General features: G+C 43.5%; 2 long non-coding RNA genes across 2 annotated transcripts in view; one reads left to right on the forward strand and one right to left on the reverse strand.

The window, feature by feature from the left end:
- The window catches only part of LOC117953144, an 11,615-nt gene extending 10,637 nt beyond the window's left edge, over nucleotides 1–978 (reverse strand). Inside the window, exon 1 of the long non-coding RNA XR_004658566.1 lies at nucleotides 827–978. This is a non-coding gene — a long non-coding RNA (uncharacterized LOC117953144). The remainder of the gene's footprint in view (nucleotides 1–826) is intronic.
- The window catches only part of LOC117953155, an 18,654-nt gene extending 4,719 nt beyond the window's left edge, over nucleotides 1–13,935 (forward strand). The window contains exons 2-3 of the long non-coding RNA XR_004658578.1: nucleotides 9,796–9,798; nucleotides 13,800–13,935. This is a non-coding gene — a long non-coding RNA (uncharacterized LOC117953155). The remainder of the gene's footprint in view (nucleotides 1–9,795; nucleotides 9,799–13,799) is intronic.
- The last annotated feature ends 283 nt before the right edge of the window (nucleotides 13,936–14,218 follow it).

Below are 14,218 nucleotides of genomic sequence, written 5' to 3' on the forward strand. Positions count from 1 at the left end.
CAGACTCTGGTCCATTAGCCTGGTCCTACCAGACTCTGGTCCATTAGCCTGGTTCTACCAGACTCTGGTCCATTAGCCTGGTCCTACCAGACTCTGGTCCATTAACCCAGTTCTACCAGACTCTGGTCAATTAGCCCGGTCCTACCAGACTCTGGTCCATTAGCCCAGTCCTACCAGACTCTGGTCCATTAACTCGGTGCTACTAGACTCTGGTCCATTAACCCGGTCCTACTGGACTCTGGTCCATTAACCCGGTCCTACTGGACTCTGGTCCATTTGAATTTTCTACCATGAAATCACTGTCAAATGGTGAAAGATGTTTGCAGTCGGCTAACAGGACTCTATATCAACTACATTATACATTTTGAAATCTTGCATACTTTACATTTACGAGAAAAAATTAGTTTTGGAGGGAAAAAAACGAAATGACCCACAACATGATTTTTTTAAATACATTTTTGATCAGGTTCAGTGCCCATTTTTATACATTTTTAGGCATTACTAGATTATCATTGGGTGCTATAATCTGTTCAGTAGAAATAGATTTGTTCTAATGGGTTACAGTAGTGCTAATTGTTTTAAAGACCGAAATATTCACACCCACACACACACGCTTCGGATGCCATCAAGCGGGATCTCTGGTTGCAATCAGTCCTTCACTAACCAATCAGCATTCATTAGCAGAATGCTAGCATGTTATGGGCAACAACGACTCAACGTTTAAGAAATCTAAAGGACGTAAGTAAGGTTGGGTATCGTTTGGTTTTTTTCCAATACTCAGCAATACTTTTAAAACGGTGCTGTTTTCTGAACGATACTTATAAACAATAACGTATTTCACTAGTAAATTGCAGTTGAACGACAAAACCAGATGGGAAAAGGGTAATTTACATTAACTTTGAATGCGCCGCGAGGCTACCAGTTTCAAGTGAACGCATCTGTGTTGTTTTTCAACAACGGCATTTGCACACTGCTCAACTTCCCTACAGTGAAATACAGTCATACTCTACACAGTTGGCTAACTTTAGATGCTGACGAGTGAAGTGTAGTGTAGCAACGCATGCAGCGATGCTTCTGTTGCCTCTAACGTCCATTTCGGAGCATCAGAGAGCAGCGCAGGCATTTCATGCAGGCATGAGGCACATATGCCGTGTTAGCACCGGGCCTCGGTACCCAACCCTAGACATAAGTACTTGTTCAATTCAACTTTTGACCTATAATCCATGTTGGACTTGCTAAAACTACTATGAAATCGGAGATTACTCAATGACAATCAGGCGAAAGAGACAAATTTAGCCGTCTAGCTCCATAGACTTCCACTCATTTTGCACTTGCCCGCAATAACCCCCAGTGGAACTCTGGTGGAACTGCAACTAAATTCGGCACAATGGGTCCTAATAAGGAGTGAACAGTAGACGAGCTCTGGTGGCAGTCAGGTGCTTATTATGTCATTACCAACCATTGCCCCCCCCCCTCCCACACACAAACACACACACACACACACACACACAACTCCTGTCATGCGCTGTTCATTTCGATTATGCCAGCCTCTCAGCTGCTTCATCTCTCTGTCTCCCTCATTGTGAAATCCTGAACCTTAAGGGGGAAGAACGACACATCTAAATTTACTTTGAACCTGTAGTCTTAGTTACATAGCATGGTGTAATGAAACCGGAGTACGCCCACACAAACGAGGGGAAAACGTGCAAACTCCGCACCTGACTGGACCATGGAACGAACTCTGCAGTGCAAACTTGCTGTGAGGCGGAAGGGCTAACCACTGAGCCACCATCTTGCCTGTATTTGAATTCCTTTGTGTCTGAATGGTGCTTTAAAAATAAAATGGCCTTGCCTCTCACCCTTATTTAAAACTGCCGTCCCCCCTGACGGTGTCCGTCCTTGACACTGGCTGCTCCTCCAGCCCATCGTGTCACAGTGCTGTGGTGGCGTGAGGTCAGCTGCCTGTCTGTCCATCTGTCTGACACGACAGGGAACGTGCTGCGTTTTTTTTTGCGATGTCAGGGATTTCCTGCAGACAGACTTCAGTGGGATGGAATCCAACCAGAATGCCAATCTCATGCTCGTTTTGGTTGTATATCTCAGAGGTCTCTGACTGTGTGCATGTCGAGTTAAAGTTAGGGGCTGATGGGAGAGCAGATACAAAGACCTGCTGGTAGCCGACACTTTACCTATGACCGGTTGTCAGAAATACCCCGGGGTCACCTGGTGCGGCCGCATGCCTCCATGTGAGTCATCTGCAGGATGAAGAGGCTTCTGTTTTTAGGACGCAGTCATCAGCATACATGACTGACGTATACCATCCAGGCTTCACAGGGAGCACAGACTGGATGAGGGGTTGTCCCAAAATGTACAGCGTTCAGAACATGATTCTCAGTTTGAAACAACACATTTCAAAATAGATCAAAAACATGAGTGAGTAAGTAAACAACGCATTCTCGTGGACTAATGACATTTTAAGGCCCATGACAGTTTAGTTTAGCGCTCTTTACAGTTACATTTTGCAGAGAAAAGGTGACTGTGAACCGGGTCAAAGGTTTCCACGAGATGCCGGTCCTTTCAGGGGCCGGTGCAGTTATGTTTGGCCAATTAGAAAAATCGGAGACTGTATTTTCAGAACCGCCCTTCTGGACTGCATTTCCATGACCCTAGTTTTAAGTTTTAAAGACATTCCACCCAAAATACAAATTATGTCCAATTTATTTTAGTTTTAAAGGATTAATGGATTTAAAGGATTAATAGTAATCAATACTTTTTACACTCTGTTGTTAGAACACACTACACACAGGCCTGAAATCCACCACTCCACACTTTGTACAGGGACTTGAACTAGCAACCCACCGGTTCCCAGCCCAACTCCCTACAGGCTGAGCCACTGCCACCCTCATCTAGTTATTTATTTCACCCAAATGCTAATTTTTTCCAAGTACTTATAGTTTGAAAGTATTATTTTTTTTAAAGCTAGGGTCCTAGAAGGTGCTCAGTAAAGTTAGGATAGAATGATGTGTGATGTGTGATCTCTCGTTACTTGTAGTTAAAAGCCGAGCCGCTGCGTTTTGGACAGTTTGAAGACGGATTCAGGGAAGTTTGACTCATACAGGTAAAAGAGAAAATTAAAAAAATGTAAACAGGATGGGTATAAAAACAAAAAAAGCACATGAAGAATCATCTCCATCTCATCTATAGCCACCACACTAGAGCTGCAAAGTTGAATCGATCCGACGTTGACTGTTAAATTAATCGCCAACTCAGCCCCCCCGCCCCCCCGCCCCAATCATATCACTTGTCTGCTGTACAACTTTCTTATTGGCTATATTGGTCCTAGTACATAACCTGGACCATGATCAAAACATCTACATCTTATAACTTATACCCTGTTACATATTGCTCTTATTCAGTCAGTCAGTTTATAGGTTATTAAGGTTATATTTTATAGTATTAGTCAGCATTTTATCATGATCTACTGCACTGTTCACTTTTTCACTATCACCATCACACACAGTCTACAATAGTATCTCACTTTATTATGGTCATTGCATTTTTGTGAGTGATTTTTAATTTTTATTCTTAGTTATGTGTGCTATATATGTATGTGTGTTTGTTGTGTCATGGCTGTCTTGCTACTGGATGTCCAACATGTCCCTCGGGATCCATCTATCTATCTATCATCTATCTTTCTAACTATTTTAATAATCAACATAAGTTTGAGTCGTTGAGGTTGTTAAATGTGAATATTTTTCTTTTCTTTTTTCTATGTTTCTTCTCATCTCTGGGACATTAAACTGAATATATTTTGGGTTGTGGACAAAACAAGACATTTGAGGACGTCATCTTGGGCAAACAACCAATATCAATATCGTTGGTGCAGTTTGGAGGACTGGTTGCCATAGATACAATGAGCAAACAACGTGGCATTTCTACAAGTTCTGAGCCTGGATTCTTCGATAATCTGAAATATTATATTGGAAATGACAATGAATGATTTTTATGTTTTCGTTTTTAACTTCTGGAACCGTTTTGGTTTCACCTCAGCTCTTTATGAGTAATTGTCATGACAGCTTTTGTGTTTGGGCTGAGCTGGAACAGAGTATCGTCTACTGTCCCTCCCAGTCAGGTTGGGTCAGGCCGTTGGGACGCCTTCACACCAAACTCTGTGTTAGGTTTCTCCTCCGCTGGGTGAGTCACCAGGTTTGGTATGAGATAATGGAACAGCTAAACGTGCTGTGATCTGCCTCGTTCACCAACCGTTCGAATGCGTGGTGAAGTGTGGTCACACCAAAGTATGTAAAGCCTACAGTGCCCTGCAGTTGTTTCTGGCCTCTCCAGTTCCCGATCTGGGATATCCTCTTCCAAGAGATGTTTAGTCACCGGTTTGACTTTCAGGTGTTACGTAACTGTCAGGATTTAGCTTGCGTCAAGTATCAAAGACACTCAAGTTTAGCCCCTTGTAACGGTTGTCCGTGTGGATGTAAGACACTCATTTTGACGTGGATGTGGTCAACCATATTTGTTTATGTGGTGTTTAAATCCCCCTACTTCTTCTTCTTTTCTTCTTCCCCCTTGGATGTTGGTTTTGTTTCGGTTTCTTGGCAGCTGCCTGATGGAAACGTCATCAACATGTCCAGTCGCTCGCTGTGAATTATCTGGACAATGGGCACAAATCGGAAGGGTGTTTCATCAGAATACAGCACAGAAAATCTGCTTAGAAACATAGGAAATATTGGATAGGATAGAACAATGTAATGTAATTCTGCCAAATAAAACAACACATTCATTATAAATTTGACTTCTTTTCATTTAAAAATCTGAATATAAGACACATTTTCTATCAGCTCAGTCTGCCACTTTAAATAAAAAAAAAAAAAGTTCCAGTGCTGGTTCTGTGGCATCTGAATTTTGGATAGTCGTCATGGAAACATTAATTGGTCATGTGACAGGGGCTGGGAAGATTGTCAGAACAGGCAGCCAAGTGACAGTACTGTGATCCAATGGAAATCCCAATTTATCAGATTGACAGCACTCTAACCTAATGGATTTCAACCATATTTCGGGGAGGGCGGTTGCCACCCCGTGCCCCCCTTCCAGCCTCTCCCGTGCATTACACAGACTTTGTACTGGGGAGTTAGCAGGGTAAAGGCCATTAACTGTCACGTCCAACTTTTTTGGACATTTGCATTCCCACACGTAGCTCCTAAGTTCAGGGTTGCAGTGCAGGTGTGAAAGGGGCTTCAGGGTGACCGACAGACAGGATCTGGAGCTTTAATAGGAGCCAGACTCCAGCCAGGCTGTAAAATTTATATATTAGGAAAATTAATCTTTTCAACTTTTGTTTTCATCACCGACAGTAAAACGTCAAAGCCTAACTGTGTTTTAGAATTCTTTAATCTTGCTTATTTTTTTCTACTAATCCAAGACAAAGAAATCCTGACTGAGACTCTGTGGCATTGGAAAGTACTTTGCTGGAACAATCAGACGTTGACCTCTGAAATATCAGTGCTTGATGAGAAATGATTTCTGGAGCTACTCCTGCTTCCATTTCTGCACAGTTCTGTGTTCAGTGTGACTCACAGACCTTAAGACACAAACTCAGTGCTTTTACAGTGATGCGTAAGAGGCTTGGAGTTCATAGCAATAATTTGCTCTCGGTCTCTGCCTGCTTCGTTTCCTCTTCACCTCGCACCCCGCCATTATAAACCAGCACCCTGGATCACGATGACGCACAACAATCTGAACTTTCTGAAGTTTCAAAGTCCAATTCCCGAACCCATATTCAGAAGGTGTTTAATTCATTTTCATTGTTTCTTTTATGTCTTTTTTCTAACCTTTATTTAACCACGACGTCTCTGAGATACATTATCTCTTTTACAGGAGAGACTTGGCCAAAAATGGCAGCTTAACATAGTTATCTCTATAGTTACATAACAACACACTTTATTCATAACGTTGTCAGACACTCAGAATAATAATTTGAACCTGTCAGCAGCAAATCCAGCACTGTAGTGAAGGTAACTACAGGCTGGACAATTGCCCCATCAACTTCCATTGCATCTTGTTTCTCTGCTGCCGACTGCAGCGATCTCACTTAACACAGGACCAATGTCAAAGTCACTTAGACACAAACACAGAATACACAGAGGTCCACATTGCAGACTGACGCAGGGAAACAGGTACATTAAAGGTGCTCTGAGCAGTGTTGGATGACGACACTTCCTGTTGACGTGTCAAAGTAGTTTTTGTTTTTGTTGCCGTGTGTGGACTCTGGGCTGTCTAAAGAGACCGAATTTTTTTTTAAAGTGTGTTCAGAGGACAGACAGCTCGCGGATAGTGAGGAGGTGTCAAAGTCAAAGTCAAAGTCTGGTTTATTGTCAATTTCTTCACATGTCAAAAACATACAAAGAAATCGAAATTACATTTCCCTCTATCCCACGGTGAAGACAAGACATTTTTAACCAATTAGGTCCACAGACAAACATAAGATTCAAGTAATCAATATAAAAAGTAAAAATAAGAAGACATATACAATGAGGAAAATAAGAGCAGCAAAATATGAGTTAATAACATTGCTTAGAGTACCTTTTACAGCGGTCTCCGCTGTCTGCGTCCCACATTTTGTTGACCAACCCATCCATCCAGAACCTCCACCTTCCACCTGCGGACTTTGTGGCTCTGCAACAACGTCACTCAAGAGTCATAACTTCTCGGGCTTTATAACTTGAAAAACAAACGCCTGGGTCTGTCCGAAAGTTTCTGCCTGGGAAAATGAAGCTTTTTTTTGCACCAAATGCTTGCTCGTGGGACATTGTTGGCTCTTTTTAAAGTATAGAGTGTGATCTACACCTACTTTATCTGTAAAGTGTCCTGAAATAACTCCTGTCGTGAGAAAATAAAAAAGGGAATTGATTTTCAAGGCATTTGCTGGGGGAAGTTCTATTATGAAACCACAAACAAAGACTGCCTGAATTTTGAATACATGTTTGTGGTGAGGGGCTGAAATAACAGAAAGGGAGACCTTGGGAGAAACTTTTCTCCCAAGATCAGGGATATGGAAGTTTTATCTCTCTTCTTAGCCCAATCCCAATCTCCACACTCACGGACTTGCAGCGCGTTACTGCTAAATCAGAAAGTATCTGAATCTGAACAACACGTAACTGCCACCGGGCTTTTCCTGCATGTGTAGGCCTGATGGGGAGAACCCTGCTGTAGAAGTCCTTGCTTGACAACCAGATAACTTATTACCCAAGTGATGTAGGCCGCGCGTTTGCAGTAACGCGGGTTGAGGCGGTCCACTGGCTGATGACATCACTGATGGCACCGTCCAATGACAGCACCTTCACCTTCTCCCCTGTCCACCTTGAAAAACGTTTATGTGTGTGATAAAGGAAGACAGATGGCTCAATCGCTCTTCTTCAACAGTTCCCCCCATCACTCTTTTTCTCAGCGCTCTGTTGTTTTGCACTCTGACTAAATGTTCATGCAGTCCTCACACCATGCACGTCATCAACAGCTTATCAAAGCAACAATAAACCGCCCACGCACCCCCTGGGCCATTAGCAACCACTCGCATTGTTGGGATTCTCGTAGTGGGTCCCGATGGACTCGCTCAGCTTGTGTAATATTGTCACAAAAATGATGTCTATGTGGCTGAACTTGGGGGAGTTTTAAGACACAGACGAGTGTCTGCATAGATGATGGAAATGAATCAGCGTGGGAGATATGGAGCAAATTCATAATAAATGCAAATGCACTGTAATTATACCCAGAGCTGCCACGTTTATGAGGTCATACAGTGTCTGCGGTAACTAAGGTGCTCTGTACGCACCTTTTTTTGTGGCATGTATTTAATAAATTTGTGATCAAGTTTAAGTAGATAAGTTTTCGTTGCTGAGATTATTACATACAGGACATAGTATTTTAAATGTGTCTCCAAAGGAATGTATTAGCAACACTTACCGTTAAAAAAAAACATCTAGTCATTTGGTTCAATGCAAAGACGTCTCTGTAAATCTTTTGTTACTTGAGCTGTGCAAGCAGAGGTAATCACTTCATGTGTAGTTATTAGTGCAGCTGGTTTAAAACCTTATAATTAGAGGACTTCCCATTTATCAAGTCTATCACAATAATGGCATTTACATGTCTGTAAAAGCCATGTTGTGTTGTTAAAGTTTTTGGTATTTTATTCTTATTGCAAAAGTCAATTGTTTTAGGACATTTAATTACATTCAGATTTTTTTGGGCATTTTACGCCTTTATTTGTATAGGACATCTTAAACTTGAAAGGGGAGAGAGGGGGAATAACATGTAGCGCAGGGCCGGAGGGCGGAGACAATCCTGCAGCCACCGCGTCGAGGAGTAAACCTCCACATATGGGCGTGTGCTCTACCAGGTGAGCTAACCAGGTGCCCCTCCTCGCTCAAAGTTCAAATTTTTCCCCTTTGACCTAGTTGTCACAGACCTTTCAAACGTGCAACCAATGAGATAACAGCTGTCTTTACCTAGCAACAGCAAATAGCTTCCTTGCCACCCTTGATGACGAATATCTGCGCTGCGCTTTGCTCTGCGCCTGGCACCTTGCTTATTATGTGACGGCTTAGGTAATTGGTCATGTTGTACAATGTGCTTCTGTGTGTGTTCTGCCCCACTGAGACTAACGCTCCACTAGTCTTTCTTTGCTATTGGGTCGGTTTCTCTAAAGGCGCTGACACACCAACCCGATTGGCGAGATCGGTGACACGAGACAGCTCGGTGTGTTCGGTGCCGTCGTCAGTCTGAGGAGCCGTCGGTCTTCCATTGGGCCGATGTGACATGTTGAATCGGCCAGTGGGCAGTCGGATTCAATGACCAATCAGATTGGTAGAGTGCCTGCCCTTGACAAGTGAATCAGTGACTTGACAGCAACTCATTGTTTCAGGCTTTACTTACGTATTAGCTTCATCTGAATTTCTAAATGCATTTTTTGGTGTTTGAAAAGTGCAGAATTTGTCCCACATTTAGAATGACAGTAGAAGTGATTCGCTTGCACTTTTGTGAAGAGAACAATCGCACTAGTCTAGTCTTAACGCAAGTACATTTTTAGTGTAAAGCCTGATCAAGCGTCAGATGTCAGGAGGCGCCTTTCCGCTCTTTGTGTGTCGCTGTTCTCAAAATCCCTTCGCTAGGGACAACAACAACAACAACCTTCGAGCTAGCTACACGCTAAACGTCCAGTTTTAATGAATCGTTCAACAAGGCAGGCGCAGGTAGGTTAAGGGCGTGTCCAAATCCACTTTTGCTAGTTTGATGGCGGGAAAAAGGGTGTGTGTGCTGGACACATGGTTCAAAAGGGTTGTATTTATTATCTTCATTAATTATAGGTGTGTTTTGGGCGTAACATGCTATAAACCAATCAGAGTGTCATCTCCCATTCCCTTTAAAAAACAGGCGCATTTGTACGTTGGCTCATTGCTATCATGATGGCAGATTTGCACCATGATATTTTGACATCTAATCTTTTGTGTGTGTGCTGCTGTGCTGCTGCACGTCCCTGTGTGTGTAACAAGCATAGTAGGTGCATAACCCTAGGCGAATTTTACTAATGTGCTGTTAAAATAACAATGAAATGCTGCGCTATTGACTTTAGACCAGGTTTTTGTTGGTCAATGGCACGATCACTTCCGTCTGCCTCAAGATAGCAATGCGCCCAGAATGCACCTGAACACACCTCCATGTAAGACCAGCACGCCCATGGGCGCAAAGATGTGGATGCGGGTGCATTTGCTATTTAAACGACATGTGCGTGAGCCGGTCCTAAAATAGCAAAGACACTTGCTAGTTGTGTCGGTCTTTGTGCTTTGCTGGGTGCAAGATGGGGCCCTTAGTGTCTTTTGTCTGAAAACCTTGGTTATTCCAAAGGCCTGCTTTTGTGAGAGAGCTTTACCCTCTGAGTTTCTTTTCTCGTCTCAGCCTTGGAGACTTGTTATTATTTTCACCTGTATTGGCTGCAGGACTGTGACAAGATCTGGGCATTCAGCTGACTCCCTGCTGAATACACAGTTATTTCTTTCATCGTTTGGTCTGGAAGCATGTCTCCTTTTTTTTTTCAGCGCCTTCATGTGCTGTTTTGTTTTAAAAGACAGGTCACTGCTGCTGCTTTATTCAGCTACCATCAGAAATAAATCAATCAGAGACCGAACAAAGTAGTTTAATTGTGTGTATTTAGAGTTCATCCCCATCAACGGGAAATAAAGCAAAAAGGAACTTGTGGATGTAAAAGTTGCATTAAGGTGTCAGAAAGTGTGACTTTCACAGCTGCACACTGAGGTAGAAAGACAGGATGTCTTCTCAAAGCATTGTTGTTTGTGTGATTTCTTTTTTTATAATCCAGGGTGTGTGTGTGTGTGTGCTACAGGAAAGACAGTGCTGTCCCGCTAATAAGGAGCCAGTCTGACAGCAGTCTGACAACCTCCTGACAGACAACAGCCCGGCTTTGTGCTGAGTTACTAAAATATTCCTGGCATCTCTTGTCTGGGGGTTAACTCCAGGGACGCTGAACCGACACTGAATCAATTTAGATTTCACCGATTCCAGATTCTGCTGATATTTCTTCCTCCATTCAAATGTGGTATTCAGTCAGACAAATGACAGCACCAGTCACTCAGTAGGATTAATGTGAAATAGTTTCTTTTTATTGAATTGTCAGGGTCACAGGCACATTGACAGAGTAGATAAATACTTTACCTTTTTTGAGCACCGGAGGGTTGTATAACTGGCGTTTATTTTGCTAGCCAGAAACCCAGCAGACAATGTAGCTGTAGAATTGAAGCACACAGAAATCTACATTGTATGCCAGGTTCAGGAAAAAGCAAAGGGGACATCTCGTCACCTCAAAGGCTTTTCAAAAGTGCAGTAATTAACGCTTGTCATCCATCCTTGAAATTTTTGTCTTAGTTTAACTTTTTATAGCATTTACCAAGGACATTTGTGTACAAAGAGACCCTCACAGAGCACGAGGGAAGAGACAGAGTCACAGAGAGAGAGGCATATACAGGGAGAATTAAAAGAATGACGGAAGAGGAAGGAGTGAGAAAAACACACACACACACACACACACAAAAGCCTTGACAAGGGCCCCTTGTGGAGTTGTGACACAGAGAACATCCTGTCTGTGGGGGTCACAGGATGGAGCCCCCCTGACACTTCAGCCAATCAGAGGATTGGAATGCGCCACCAGCCAATGGGAGCGGAATAGGCACGCTCGAGCGGGAAGTAGGCAGAGCCGTCGGAGACCCAGTAGCCAGATGTAGCTGCTGATTGCTACACAGGATCTACACTGCCTACTGAGCAACTGACAGCGGCCACAGAGGCGCTTCGGTCACGCCTGGGCTGTGAAGACTCCGCACTCCTGTGCACGCATTTCTGAGTCCATCTGAGGAAAAAAAGAGAACAAATAGTTCCATTAGAAACACATGCAGATGTCAGAAGAGGGGAAAGAGAGTGAGAAAAAGGGACAAAGTAAATGACGATAAAGAGGACAGAGAAGGGGATGAGGAGGAAATGATGCAGTGGACAGCGGAGAAGGGAGAGAGTATAGTGGCAGTGAAGCAGAAGTAGGAAAGAGCAGCCAGAGGGAGGGGAAGGATATGGGAGATTATCTGCTGACGAACATCTCCGAGCGTGGCATTATCAGTTGCAGATTCCTGTCATTCTTTCCCATTAGCCCCGAGACACGACAAGCAGCGGCAACCGCCATGCAGGCCCCTACACATAATGGGAGCACTGACCCACGTCCTAATAAATCATGACGTCTACAGGTGACTGCAGGAGAGATGAGAGAGGGAAGGAAAGAGGGGAGGATAGCATGGCTGAGCCCTCTCCTCTCTTTCTCTCTGCATACCTGAGGCCTCATGACCATATTGATCAAACATACGGTGACCAGCTGATGGTCACTTGACTCCAATTTCTTTTTATTAAGGGGGAAATGTGCTGGCTAACCTCACATATCCCTCCCTCCGTCCCTCCCTCCCTTCCTCTTTGCATTCCGGGTCTCTATCATCATTAGTACTCCTTCTTTTTGTTTTGTCTCTTCGTCTGTCTCCCTTTTCCTTGTTTCTACGTGCCAGTTTTGTCCCAAGTTGATGACAAAAGTAAGGAGAAGCTTCAGTTTTTTCCACACAACTCTGAATTGCGTCATGTGTCTTTTCTTTTTTTTTCTCTCGCAACGGCAATCGCTACGACAGCTCAATGACCGGTTCAACCTGTGAACATAAGCTTCAAAGACCCCTGCGCTCCCTGCTGCGGCTTTCTAGCGGGTCATTTGAAGAGGAATAAAGGGATGTGGCCTCAGGCTCTGTTCTTTGCTGGAGGGAATCCAAGTTTCTAGAGAATAGGGTAGTGATGTGGTTGACAGGAGAAAGAGGGGAAGATGATGTTATTTTGCTGAAAAAATCTGAACGAATGGATGACTTCCTTACCGCTCCTTGGGGGCTTTGGGAACACGTGGTTGTTCAACGGTGTTTTGGGAGTAATCAGGGCAGGCTCAGCAAACCTGAAAAATATAGACAAGAAACGCTGAGTTTAACAAATATACAAGAAAACTAATGATCTCAAATCCATGGGATGTCGCTTGCAAAACACAATAAGCGGAGCTATATGTTTAAGCAAACATGATCACATACGGGCTTGTATGATGTCATATGAAAACGTATACGCACAGTTAAGTTTAGGCACCAAGTCGACTAGTCAAGATTAGAAAAATTTGGTTTGAATTAAAACATCGGTCCCTTTAAAAGTACCATGGCATGAATAATCATTTTATATATGTAATTTTATTTTAATATCCATTCCCCAAGCCTGCCTACGGTCCCCCAGTGGCTAGAAATGGTGATAGGTGTAAACCAAGCCCTGGGTATCCTGCTCTGCCTTTGAGAAAATTAAAGCTCAGATGGGCCGATGTGGAATCTTGCCCCTTATGAGGTCATAAGTGGACCACTAAGGTCTATATAAAAGCATCGGAAGAGCACCATGTCATGCAACATTTAAGTAGAACTCCCGCGAAACAAATTCACATTTTCAAGTCTTGTGTTTTCCCCGAGACATGAACTTCGCTTCCCAGTTTAAAAAGCCTTGTGTCTTATGACCTCATCCCTCCGCGGACCAGAGCACTCTTATACAGCTGCAGTCAATGTGGTGCATTCAGCGATAAATATGTGGAGTACATACGCGTTGCAATGCATTCATCTTCGTAGATATGTGGACAAATGGTTCATGAGAACAGCCAGGTTAAAGCTGTCAGCAAAGCTGTACAAGTGTGATATTAACAGTTCCAGACCGGAGAGCCTTAGTAAGCTCACAGGGCTGGAGATAAGGTGATAAGGTCCTCTCTGTCTTATCTCTGTCTTTTTTCCATGCTTTGGTGATGCAGCCACCGCCGCTGGGCAGAGAGGTCAAACGTACGCAATGCAATCGGCTCTTTTTTTCCCTGCTAAAAGTGAAGCCTTGGGTTTTTGAGATAGAGCGTGCAAGCAGGATAAGGTCAGAGGAAGTAAAACTCTGTCCCAACTTAATAACATTACCAGGGGTTGTCATTGAAGTGATACCAGCTCATAGCAGAATGATTGAGGACAAAATTCACACAAGTATTCTGGATCAACGGACGTACATTTCCAGGATAAAGCCTGACATCCGGCGCTTGCCTCTCTCTGCGTGGCGCCGTTCTCAAAATCCCTTTTTGCTTTGAGAAACAACAACACAGTCTGAGCCACGCTGAAAATGGCAGGTTTTGAAGGAAATGTGGATAGCGCAACAAGGTCTGCTCGGTTCTTTCAGGAAATGATTGGAAAGATTTGCAAAGAATATGTTTAGGGCTTTTCTTCTCTAACTGGGATGTTTTTGGACCGATTTGTGTGATTGCTGTGGACAAAGTACACACAAAGATACACTGGTCCAGCTAATTTAAATAGCTCATGTTACTGTATTGTTTCAACAGTTAACTTCATTTAATATTGTATGTGGCGTTTTCTTTTGCGGGGTGTACATTTTCTACCGGAACAAGTCCCTTCCCGAGACTATTTAGCAGTGCCACCGTCAGTGCTTCCGGAGCTCAGCGCCGTCCAAGGCGATTGTGACGACCCAGAGTGTATTTTTCTTCCTATCCCAGGATGTATCTGTGGTGTAGCCAGACCTTACTCTGCAGAACTGTGGAAATTACTTCACTAGACACCATAGT

Source organism: Etheostoma cragini, chromosome 11 (assembly GCF_013103735.1).
Source record: "Etheostoma cragini isolate CJK2018 chromosome 11, CSU_Ecrag_1.0, whole genome shotgun sequence".
NCBI lineage: Eukaryota > Metazoa > Chordata > Actinopteri > Perciformes > Percidae > Etheostoma > Etheostoma cragini.